This window comes from Galeopterus variegatus, unplaced genomic scaffold, assembly GCF_000696425.1.
Source record: "Galeopterus variegatus unplaced genomic scaffold, G_variegatus-3.0.2 Scaffold869, whole genome shotgun sequence".
Classification (NCBI taxonomy): domain Eukaryota; kingdom Metazoa; phylum Chordata; class Mammalia; order Dermoptera; family Cynocephalidae; genus Galeopterus; species Galeopterus variegatus.
The window spans coordinates 186135-197678 of NW_007726980.1; the positions used below are offsets into that span (position 1 = coordinate 186135).

Genomic DNA, 11544 nt, shown 5'->3' on the forward strand with positions numbered 1-11544 from the left:
AGGCCCTGGGAGTGGCATTATTCTTAATTTGTGCCCAGCAGGACTGTTCATCAGCAGGCAGGGAGAATCTTGCATATATAATTGGTCTGAGCATCAGAAGCTGCTCATTTGAAGTCATGAGCCAGGGTAGGATGGGGGTGGGCTGCTTCAGGCAAGTGGGGCTCTTGCCAGCAGCCTGGGAGGACACCTGCCACCTGCCCTGTCTAGATTGGAGTGGGTATGGCCGAGGCCTTGCACATGCATTCTGCCTGGAGTCTTGGTATGCTACCTGGCCTGCCCCACAGCACTGAGCTCCCTCTCTACCTCACCTATAGCAGGGAGTCAGATTCTCAGCCTCCAGCTCGTGCAGCTCCCATTCTGTGGATGAACAGTAGTAGCTTATCCACGTGATGTGGCCACCCAGGCTCCCATGGCGAGTTCTGGGCAGAGCCCAGAGCAGAGTTCCGGTCCCCTGCTGGCCAGGTGTTTTCTTTCTCTTTTGCCTGCCAGGTGCCCTAAGGGTAGGGACTGAGTACATGTTTACCGTGTCGAATGTCATGAGTTTATTGACAGCACAGGGCTCTGCATAGGGAGTGTGATGGATGAACTAGGGCTCTGGTGGCTGCTGGTCTTGACCCGTGCCCTGGGCGGAGAGGCAGGTTGTGTGGTGGGAGCCCTAGCACCACCCTGAATGTGCCGTGGAGTCTTGGGTGAGTGATTTCCTCTCAGGGCCTTGGCTCCCACTGCCTCTGTATGTGAACTCCGAGGACTCTTCCATGCTGATTCCTTTCCTTGTGGGGTTTCAAGCGACACTGATGCCAGACATCATGTTTCCCTCCTTGGCAGCTGCATCCCTAACCCCGCACACGTTCCCTGCTGCACACCAGCACAGGGCATCCCAGTGGGAGCTCTGGAGGAGAGCCACGTCCCCAGCCTCCTAGCACAGCTTCTGGATCAGCCTGAGAGAGCTGGAGTATGGGTGAACTGGTATATCTGGGGTGGGTGTGTGTGTGTGTGTGTGAGGAAACAGGAGGATCTCATCGATGGGCCTTAAAATCCAGTGTAGAAAGAATAGCCCAGTACAGAGGCATCCCTGCAAGCCTATCATAAGGCTGATTTTGTTTTCCATGAGCTGTTTCACCTTCTTCCTTGTACCTGAGTTGCTGTGCCGTGGTTGGGTTCCTCATCTCGTCGTCTGCTGCACTGGCCCGTGCCCCACTGCCATCCCAGCACTGTTTGCGGAGCATCTCCTGTGGCTGGGCATGGAGCTAGGTGCTTTCTGCGCACCGCACCCCAGGAAGCGGGGGCTACTGCCTTCCTTTGTTTTGCACATCAGGAGGCCCCGAGAAGTTGAGTGACTCGAGTTCATACAGCGGTGCATCTGACTCGAGGCCCGTGCTCTTCCCACTGGACTGCGCTGCTCCCTCATCCCCAGCGCTGAGCCCTGAGCTGAGGAGGTAGGGCTGTTGGCTAAGCAGCTTAGTACAGGTCCTGATCCCAGCTAAGGCAGCTTCAACCCTGGGGACCCGCAAGGGGGGAAAAGCAGGCAGGGGCAGGGCCCTGCCTCTGTCACCTCCCACTGCCCCCTCTCCGGGGGCTGGCCTTGCCCAGGTTTGGCTGAGGAGGGCAGTGAAGACCCCACTGATTTCCTGTCCCTCTGATACGGGCTGTCAGGCAGAAGGAGAGACCAGCCTGGTTGCCCATGAGTGGGCGGCAGGGGAGCAGGAGGTGACTGAGCTCAAGGTCACTCACTGCCTCTGAGAAGCCTTCTCTGATTGTGCTACCCCTGCCAGCTGTCCTGGGGCTCTCTGCGCCCACATGACCTTTTGTTTTGCACTCCTGGGAACCAAAGGCTTACTGGCCAGGCCTTGGCCATCAGTCATGAGCTCCCTGGTGCCCGGGCTCTGGGGCAAGACTGGGTTCATCTGGCTTTTACATTGTGGACTGCCGGGTATGGCTTCAGCAACACGACCTGTCTGGGGTACTTTGTGCCAAGCACTGTACTGGAAGGTGATAAGTGCTTTGTGATGCTGTTTTCAATTCCAGCAGTCTGCTCAGAGGCAGGGAGATGTCTTTGTGACTCAGCCGTCTTGACCTACTCTTGTCCCCTCCCCAAGAGACTGTCAGCCACACGGACCCGGATCTCACCGTTGGCCCTCCTTTCTTTTCCCGAACCCCCAGAGCCCTTCACCTATTCCCTCAAAACCTGTGGATCTCTCAGTAGGTGAGGTGTGTGGAATCCCCACCTGTGACCTCTCTGCCCCAGCTGGGAGGAGGGCAGGTCCTTATCCTGTGCCAGCTGCAGCCCTGGAGCTGGGTCCCAGCAGCTCCCAGATGGCACGAGGTACAGATGGGGGCAGGAGAGGCAGCTGTGGCATGTTCAGGGGCCTTGAGGAGTGCCTGGAGATGCCTGCCTTGGGAGAACATGCTCTCAGTCACCCTATGCCCCATGGGACCTGTGCCACAGGCAGACAGCCAGCATTAATGGCAGCAGGTCCCACCAGATGGTGAGCCCCTAGCCACCCCCGCAAAGGGGACCATGTGGCTGACGGTTTCTTTAGTCATGGGTGTGAGAGCCCAAATAATGAGGGAAATGGTTAGTGGAACCAGGTGCTGCTGGAGCCCTACAGCAAAGGAGGGGAATGTGTGTTCCTCTAGGTCTGCACACCCAGCAGGCCCTGGAACCATCTCCCTGCAAGAGGTGGGAGCCTTGAAGGGCTTCCTTGCCAGAGTTCTGCCCTCCCCTTCTCCTCCTGAGTACAGGTGGCCTGGCCTTGTCTCTCGGTGTCCAGCACCACACTGTTGTGGCTTCATGGACCTGCTTTGCTTCCCTCCCTCTCTGTGCTTTGGCTCTCAACTCCATAGGCTTTGGTCTTTCTGAGGATCCTGTATTTCCTTGGAACAAGTTTCTGGGGAATACAGATCTGTGTGCTGAGTGTTCCTGGGAAGAAGAGAGGAGCACAGACCACCCGAGTCTCCAGGTGCCACCCATGCCCCCCTCCAGCCCCGGCAGGCACATTGCCCTTGCCTCTTGCTGGCAGAGCCTGGTTTTGGAACTCGGCACCACTCTGGTCAGACCATCCTGGGCTGGCCAAGCAAGTGAGCAGATGCCTGGACCCAGGCACGTTTCCTGCACCTGCCAGCCGGTGGAACAGCCCTGGAAGGTGCCAAGCCTGTTTCCGGCTTAGGCCTCTGCCAAGGAAGGTGTCCCGGGGGGCACAGAAAGGATGTCCTTGGAATTGCTCCTGTGCTTCCAGCCTGAAAATGGAAAGATAACCTGACTCTTGCCAAGAGGGAGAACTGCTTTTCCATATTCTCCTCCTCACACCGCTTCTGCATGCTACAACGAGGGCAGCAAGCTGAGTGGCAGCCAGACCTGCTGGAGGGGAAGGGAGCAAGGTGGGGCAGGGTTTGCCCTTGGTTTGCCTTGTGACCTTGGAACACGTTCTCTGTGGCCCGAGCCACCTGTAAACAGTAGCAAGAGGGTTTCTTCTCCACCTTGCCTCCTTGCCATGTGTTGGTGGAATCAGAGCCACCAAAACGGTCAGAGAGAGTGGGGAGGGAGGCCTGGCTGCATGTGCCACTTCCAGCATCCTTTGCTCACAGCACCTGGGAGTGGCAGGACCACGAGGCAGAGCCTGAGCTGGGTTAGTTCTGCTTCTTGTCTGTGCCCTTTGCTCTTGGTGGGGGCATCTCCAGTGCACTGAGGGGTCTTTGCTAGGCAGACTTGGGCGTCTTTCTCAGAAGTATAGGGAGCTGCCCACCCCACCCTGTCCTCAGACTGTGGAGCCTTGGGCAGTCTTCCCCTTTCACTACCTTTTCCCAGCTCCAGTGCTACTCCACCCCCAGGACTCCATTGAGTTTGCTTCAGCCGCCCTGGGGTTGGGAGAACTGAGGCTGCCTTTGCACAAGGGCTTGAGCACCATTTCCCTGCTGGGATGTTCCCTGCAGGGGGCAGTGAAGGAAACAGGGGGACACGTGGCAGAATTTCCCACTTGAAAGTTTGGGATTCGGAGCCTATTCCCTCTCAGTGCTAGGGAACGGCAGCCCATTTGTTCCAAACCCATGTTCTCTGGGTCGGTGTGTGTGTGTCCTTCCTGACCACGACCCTCCCATTCCTGGGCCTAATAATGGCCTCGCTTGGGATAGGGCAGAGCAAAACTCGAGTTAGTGGCTGTTTGGAACAATCTGGCATCTTCCCCTGCTCGGTTCTCCAAGTACCGCCTGGCTGTCCTGCCAGCCCTCCATCCAGGCGCTTGCAGAGACTGCCCTAGGACTGCTGGAGAGCGCTTCTCTCCCTCGTGACCTCATGTGCTTCTTGTGGGCAGAGGGGGCGAGGCTGAGCCCCTTCCGTGGGCAGTGGCATCCTGGGCAAAGTAGGGCTGCTCCCCAGGTAGATTTTCTGCAATCTATGGCTCCTGGGACGATGGGTGATCTGAGAAGAGTGTAGCCCTGGGTGAACGGGTGGAAGGAGGGGTGTGATTTGTTCAGGGCAGAGAAGAGCAGCAACTTACTCGTGGGTGTGTGGAAGGTGCTGAGTACATGTTTACCGTGTCGAATGTCATGAGTTTATTGGAAGGCATCTTGGGAATGACTGTGAGCTTGTTCTAGGCCTGGCCCTGAAAAATTAAGGCTATAGCAGAAATGACCTGACAAAGGCCCAGAGAATTTACTAAGGGCAGAGCCAGAGAGAGGAGGTTCTTACAGCTGACAGACTTTGCTGGGCTACCTGTCACCCACAGGAAAGAGTGACAGTTGCTGACCACCTGCAATGGTCAGAGGATAGCCAAGCAGGTCCCGGGAGATGGGACCCGAACATGTCTGGAGGTCCTTTCTGCTTCTGCAGGGCAGGAGTCCTGAGAGGGTGTCAGGCCAAAATGACTGGCAAGGTCTCAAAGCCTCCTCAGGGGCAGACATGGTTGGGGGAAGAGACCTTAAGAGAAATGGAGTTTTCTAGTCCACAGAGAAGCACCCCACGTGCAGATGCAGCACTGCCTGTGAATTTGCCTGGCTTCATGCCCACCGTCATCTTTCTTCTGTGTTGCCCATCTGGTGTGAGAGCTGGCTTGTCCGAAGGTACAAGTCCTGGTGGGCTGCCGTGCTGGTCCAGCCCAGCCCTCCCCGCTGAGGGCTCTGTGCCAGTCCGCTGTAGGGGACGTGTTTGCTGCTTCTCCTGTTGACTTCCCCCTGGGCTATCTGTTTTCCACTGCAGGGCTCCTAGATGCACCGGGTGAGAGGAGAAGCGCCTCCACTATCCTGCGGAAATGCCCCCTGCTAGTCCCCTGCCTGTCGATTTCTGTTGCTGGAACAGGGCAGAATGTATGACCGGGGGAGGCACGGCGGGGCATGGCAGGCGATGAATTAGAAGACTGCATCTTAATCAGATGACAGACTGCCTGTCTGCCTGCCCCTCGCCCCCGGGTCTGTCGACCTCTTTGGGTTAGAGCAACAGCCCTTCATTTTAATCAGGGAGCTAATGGCTCCCTGGATGCCTGTTTCACGGCGACGCCTGTCCCCTGGGAGTTTTGATGAGATTGCCCTCACATGGACACTGCACCCCTAGTTAACTTCCAGCCTTCCTTCCTGGTGCTCTCCTCACCTCCTTCAGAGCCGGAGCTGTCATTCCTCGTGGGACAGACACATGTGGCACATGAATGTGGGCTGCAGGGACGACGGGTATGGCCAGTGTGGCCCTTCCTGGAGCCCGCTTGTTCTCCCACAGTTGGGGTGGAGTGCTCTCCTGGCCGTGCTCCTGCTGCTCTGCCTTCTCTGGGCTGCTTCTTGCCCTGGACCTAATGCTCCTGGAAAACGCGCCTCTGGTCCCCTGCCCTGTCTTGCTCTTCTCTCTCCTTGCACCCTATTCCCAAGAGGTTTGCCTTTGAGTCTGTGCAGTATTCGGCTGGGCCGGACACAGACCCTCACTCACCGCACTTCCAGCAGCCTCCTGTGTCTCTGCTGTGTGTGTCTTCGCTGCTTGTGCAAGCCCGGTCCGTCTTCTGGCCTCCGGAGCCCTCCTTTGTCTTCCTGGCTCAGCAGTGGCTCCCACCAGCTGCCCATCTCCCAGGCTTGAGAACTGGGTGTCCTCCTGTGCATCCCTCCTCGCCGAGGTGGCTGCCACCACCCCTGCCTATTGTAACTGCCATTGCCCTGGTCGGGCCTCAATTACTCGTGCCCAGTCCTGAGGTTCTGCCCTGATCTCCCTGTCCCCAATCCCTCTGAATTCATTTCTTTTTTTTTTCCCTTTTTGTCTTTTTTCGTGTCCGGCAACGGATCGCAACCCTCAGTGTCGCGCCCGGACCGGACCGGGACCGACAACGGGATCGCAACCCTCGGCGCTGCACCCGCACCTCGCTCAGCCAGTGAGCGGGAACCGGTCTGTATGTGGGATCCGAACCCTCGGTGGGAGTGCCACCGCGCTCCCAAGCAGTGCACTGTAGCAGTGCGCCACCGGGCCGGCCCCTGAATTCATTTCTTGAATGAATCCAGAATCGTGCTGGCTGCTTCTTCACGGGCCCTCAGCCTTGTCTGCAGCCCTCTCCCTGCTCCCACACGCGGTGGCAGGCCACCCTGCTCCATCTCCCCACTGGGACCCTCCAGCCGCCACTCACTCTCCTGAAGGTGTCAGATGCCCTGGGACCTGCCAGACACACCCCACCACCTGTGCTCTGTCCCCACCTGGCGCCCACAGAGCCCCCGAGGTGGCCCCCACGCAGAGCTCTGATGCCATTTCTTGTCCTGCTTCCTTCCCACGTGCCTTGTGCTTTCCTTCTTGCCCACGATGCCTTCCAGACAATTATCTGTGCACGTCGTGAGCCCACCCCCCATTCTTACAGGTTCCATCTCGAGCGCCTCTTCCTTTCCGAGCCTCCCTGACTCCTCCTCGAGGTGGACTGGGAGTTCCTCCTGTGCTGTCTCTCCCGCAATCCTCAGTGCTTGTCCTTGTGCCGAGGCGGTTGTGGCCGAGGTCTTGAGGGCAGGGTCCATGTCTGACTGACCCACTGGTAAGAAGCGTTGTGGTTAGTGGCCGTTTGCCACTGGGGTTCACATATGTCATTTGGTTTAATCCTCAGATTGTCCCCATAGGGCAGGCATCCTCATCTTTGTTTCCTGAAAGAGGAAACCATCCCAGAGAGGTTATGGGATGAACTCAACACTCCGAGGGAGGGGTGGTGGCAGGGTTTGAACTCTGGATGTCTGACTCTGACTGCTGCCTGCCATCCTCTCATGACACCCTGTTGATGGATGCTGTCACCTGCTCCTGTTCTCTCACTATGCACGTGGGCAGGGTGGCTCAAAGGATTTCATTTTATTTATTTATTTTTATTTATTTATTTATTTTTTTTGTCTTTTTTCGTGACTGGTAGGGGATCGCAACCCTTGGTGTGGTGTCGCCCGCACCGTGCTCAGCCAGTGAGTGCACCGGCCATCCCTATATAGGACCCGAACCCGTGGCGGAAGTGTCGCTGCGCTCCCAGCGCTGCACTCTCCCGAGTGCGCCACGGGGCCGGCCCAAGGATTTCATTTTAAAGAAATTAAAGTTTTAGTTTCTTTGAGGGAATCAGGGCTCCCCACACTAGGTGCGCAGGCCTGGAGGGTGGGTGGGGTGGGGTGGGGTGTTGTCCACAGGGCCATCTGTGAAGGTCAGGAGTGCCCCAGTCGCTGAGGTCCTGTCGTCCTGAGGTGGTCTGAGTCCTCTGATTTCAGCCGTGTTTCCGTCCCGTGCCACCCCGCACGGTAGCGGGCCCCTGCCTCTGCCCGTTGTGTGAAGCTCAGCTGCCTTTTATCTGTCCTCAGATAATTCTCTCAGGCTTGCAGGAAGCCTGAGGTTGCGTTTCAGGATGCGGCAGACGGGTCTGTGTGGGCTCTGTCACTGTCCTTCGTGTTTTGCTGTCCCCGTCACCCTGTTTTCCAGAGCGGAGCTCCCAGCTCTTCAGGGGTTGTCCTCATGTCTCACTTTTGCACTTGCCTCTTGGGCATCGGGTGTGTGTGTGTCTCCCCATGAGAGTCGGGGCGCCCTGCATGCAGGGCTATGATGCCCTGCCCCTAGTAGGCACACACAGGAAACCCCTCACTGTGTGCACATGCGGCGAGAAGCCGTGACTCTGCTCCCGCTCCGAGCCCAACCTGCCTGCGCTGAGGTCAGCTTCTGAGCAACCACAAATATTGCCCATCCCAGGTTGGCTGGCTCGGGCCATGACACCGAGCCCTTTCTTGGAGCTGTGACGGAGCGCTGGAGGTATGCAGAGCTCGGCTCTCGGCTTCTGTGCCCGTCGCAGGCTGCCAGGGCTGGGAACAGCCAGGTTAATGGCCGTGACGGGCATGTCCGCCTGCCCTGAAGAAGGGGCTTGGAGCCTGGGAGGGACTGAGGTTAGACCAAGGGGGACAGTGTGGCACGTGGGCTGGCACTGTGCTCTGTTCCAGAAACCCTCTGTCCTCCTCCAGGCCTCCCCTTCCTTCTTGGCTCCTTTTCTCCTTGTCCTTCTCCCCCCACTCCTGCCATGCTCTGGAGTACTTCAGTCATGGGCGTGATCTAGTGCCACCCAGCCCAAGCCTAGGGTTTGAGGATGTCCTGAGCATTGGCTTCATACTGTTGTGGGTTACTTAGAGGTCACGTGCATTTTAAAGACCGAAGGCTGTCTTTGGAGATGGCGAGGGAGCCTTGGTGGTGTGCGAAGTGACAGCACAGGCCACCTCCTGGACAAGGAAGGGAGACATGCTCAGTCTGCACCCTCTGTGGGCCACCAGTGCTGAGCAGCCTGGGGAAGCCGAGTGCCGTGGCTTTCCCTGCAGCCGTTGCCCTGGAAATGCAGTCCTGCGTTGAGACATTGTCCCTGGAGTGTGGGAGCGCACTGGGGGCATCGGAGGAAGGAGGGGCAGGGTAGAGGGCTCTGAGCATGAATCTTTACTAATGATGGGTGTGTCTGAGTGGGGAAAAGGAAGTCAGTCCTTTAAAAAAAAAAGTTTATTTTTGACTATAAAACTAGTATGTGGTCATTGGACAGTACTGGAAAGAATAGACAGATTAAAAACAGCACAAGTCACAATCACTCGCGCTGCCGCCATCCAGAGATAACTTGTGCTCGCCTTCTAGTGAGTTTCTAGGTGCGTGTGTGGGAGGTGGTCCCTTTGTTGCCAAGGACACCTTTAGTTTTCAGGGACAAAGGGACACAGAGGACAGTGGGTTCTCAGCCCCCCTGGCTGCCCGGGGCCTCCTACCTCTGACTGGTAGCACCAGTTGTCCACCCCTGGGGACCTGAGCAGCCACGGGGCACTGTGCTTGAGCTCAGGGTGGGATGGGAGAGCTCACCTGGAAAGGGGGCCCTGTGCCCAGGGGGCTCCTAGTGTAATGTTGAAACACAGAGTGGGAAATGGCTGGGACCACGGCAGCTTGTGTGACAGTCTCTGCCCAGAGCAGAGGTCCTGGCAGATGGCCACAGGTTTTCCACCAGGCTTCTAGTGGCAGGGACCTCGCTGCTCAGCGCCACGTTGGCCAGCTCTGGGTTTCTGGGTGAGTGACGTTGAGAGATCATTTCTCACCTTGTAGGTTTTAACACTTGGGCCCATTCTGCCTTCCAGAGCCTTGTGGAATAAGCCGACACCATGAACCACGGTGGTCCATCTCGCACTCAAAACCTGCACCCACATTGCCTGTCATCCCCTGAGTCCTCTCAGGCCAAACACCTCTGGTTCCTACACTAGCTCCTCGCGGTGACATACTTTCCCCACCCTCTGGTGCTGGTGTGTCTAGAGAGGTGAAGCTTCTGGCCAGGCTTCCTGGAGCAGGTGATGGTAGAATGGCGTTTGAGGGTATCATGCTGGCAGCGAGATGGGGAAGCCCATTCCAGGCCAGAGAATGGCATGCAGGAATGTTCATCCGCGGCAGGTGGGTGCACATGCCTGCGCGAGTGTGAGCTCTTGCTGGAGCCAGGGAGAAATCCCATCCCCCAGGGCTCCCCCCAGCCCCATGCCCTTATATAGCCATCCCTGCACTCCCAGGGCCCTGGGGGTGGGGACAGAGCCCCCTCCTACTGTACACACACAGGGACGGGACGCTAGCTGGGCCCAGGGCCGACTTTCTCTGGATCGGCTTGTCATCACAGCCGGAGTCAGCTGTTGGTTTGGGAAGCCTTCCCTCCTTGGTCCGGTGTTTCACGGTGCACAGCCAGAAATATAACCCTCCCGTTTGCCAAGAGCATGGGATCTTGGCAGGCATTCCTGTGGCCTATTTTAAACTGAAGGGAGCAGCGAGAGGTGCCTCCTGGGCTGAGCTGAGGACCCTTCCTTCATGGGGCCATGTGGGCGGGTGGGGGCTTATCACTTTCTGCCTCCGTGGGGCAGGGCTCTTTCAGGACAGTCTGGAGGAGGGTCTTAACAATTACTTGCGAGCCCTGAGCTGGTGTGTGGAGAGCTGGTCCGTGCTGCTCTCCCCTGAATTGCCACATGGCCGGGGATGAGGGAGCCACTTGGCTGCCCTGCTGCTCATTCTTCCCATCTGGAAAGCGGGGCACACGTGATATGACCTGCCTCTCAGTTACCAGCATGTTTTGGGACATCTGCAGGGCTCTGTCATCTGCTTCATCTGCTACAGTCACTCCCCCCACCCACCAAAGTGCACCCTAAGCAGCCGCAGTCCTAAGAAAACCAAATAAACAGCAAATAGGGCTGGACACAGACTTCATGAATACGACCCCAAAAGCACGGGCAACCAAAGGAAAAATAAACAAATGGGACTATATCAAACTAAAGAGCTCCTGCACAGCAAAAGAAACAATTAACAGAGCTAAAAGACAACCAACAGAGTGGGAGAAAATATTTGCAAATTATACATCCGACAAAGGATTAATATCCAGAATATACAAGGAACTTAAACAACTGTACAAGAAAAAAACAAGCAACCCAATAAAAAAATGGGCAAAAGAGCTAAGTAGGCAATTCTCTAAGGAAGATATACAAATGGCCAACAGTCATATGAAAAAATGCTCAACATCACTCAGCATCCGGGAAATGCAAATCAAAACTACACTGAGATACCATCTCACCCCAGTGAGGATGGCTAAAATCCAAAAGACTTTGAACGATAAATGCTGGCAAGGTTGCGGAGAAAAAGGAACTCTCATACATTGTTGGTGGGACTGCAAAATGGTGCAGCCTCTATGGAAAATGGTATGGAGATTCCTCAAACAGTTGCAGATAGATCTACCATATGACCCAGCTATCCCACTGCTGGGAATATACCCAGAGCAATGGAAAGCATGAAGTCGAAGGTATACCTGTTCCCCAATGTTCATTGCAGCACTCTTTACAATAGCCAAGAGTTGGAACCAACCCAAATGTCCATCATCAGATGAGTGGATACAGAAAATGTGGTATATATACACAATGGAATATTACTCAGCTATAAAAACGAATGAAATACTGCCATTTGCAACAACATGGATGGACCTTGAAAGAAAAATATTAAGTGAAACGAGTCAGGCAGAGAAAAAGAAATACCACATGTTCTCACTCATCGGAGGGAGCTAAAAAAACACAAATAAATTTACTCACGCACACACACAACCAAAA

The 11544-nt window shown here is 56.1% G+C and overlaps 1 protein-coding gene across 2 annotated transcripts in view; it reads left to right on the top strand.

Annotated features, from left to right (window-relative positions):
* Window positions 1–11544, top strand: part of TSPAN9 (tetraspanin 9) — a 77252-nt gene that overhangs the window by 37428 nt on the left and 28280 nt on the right. The gene's annotated exons all lie outside the window — the stretch shown is intronic.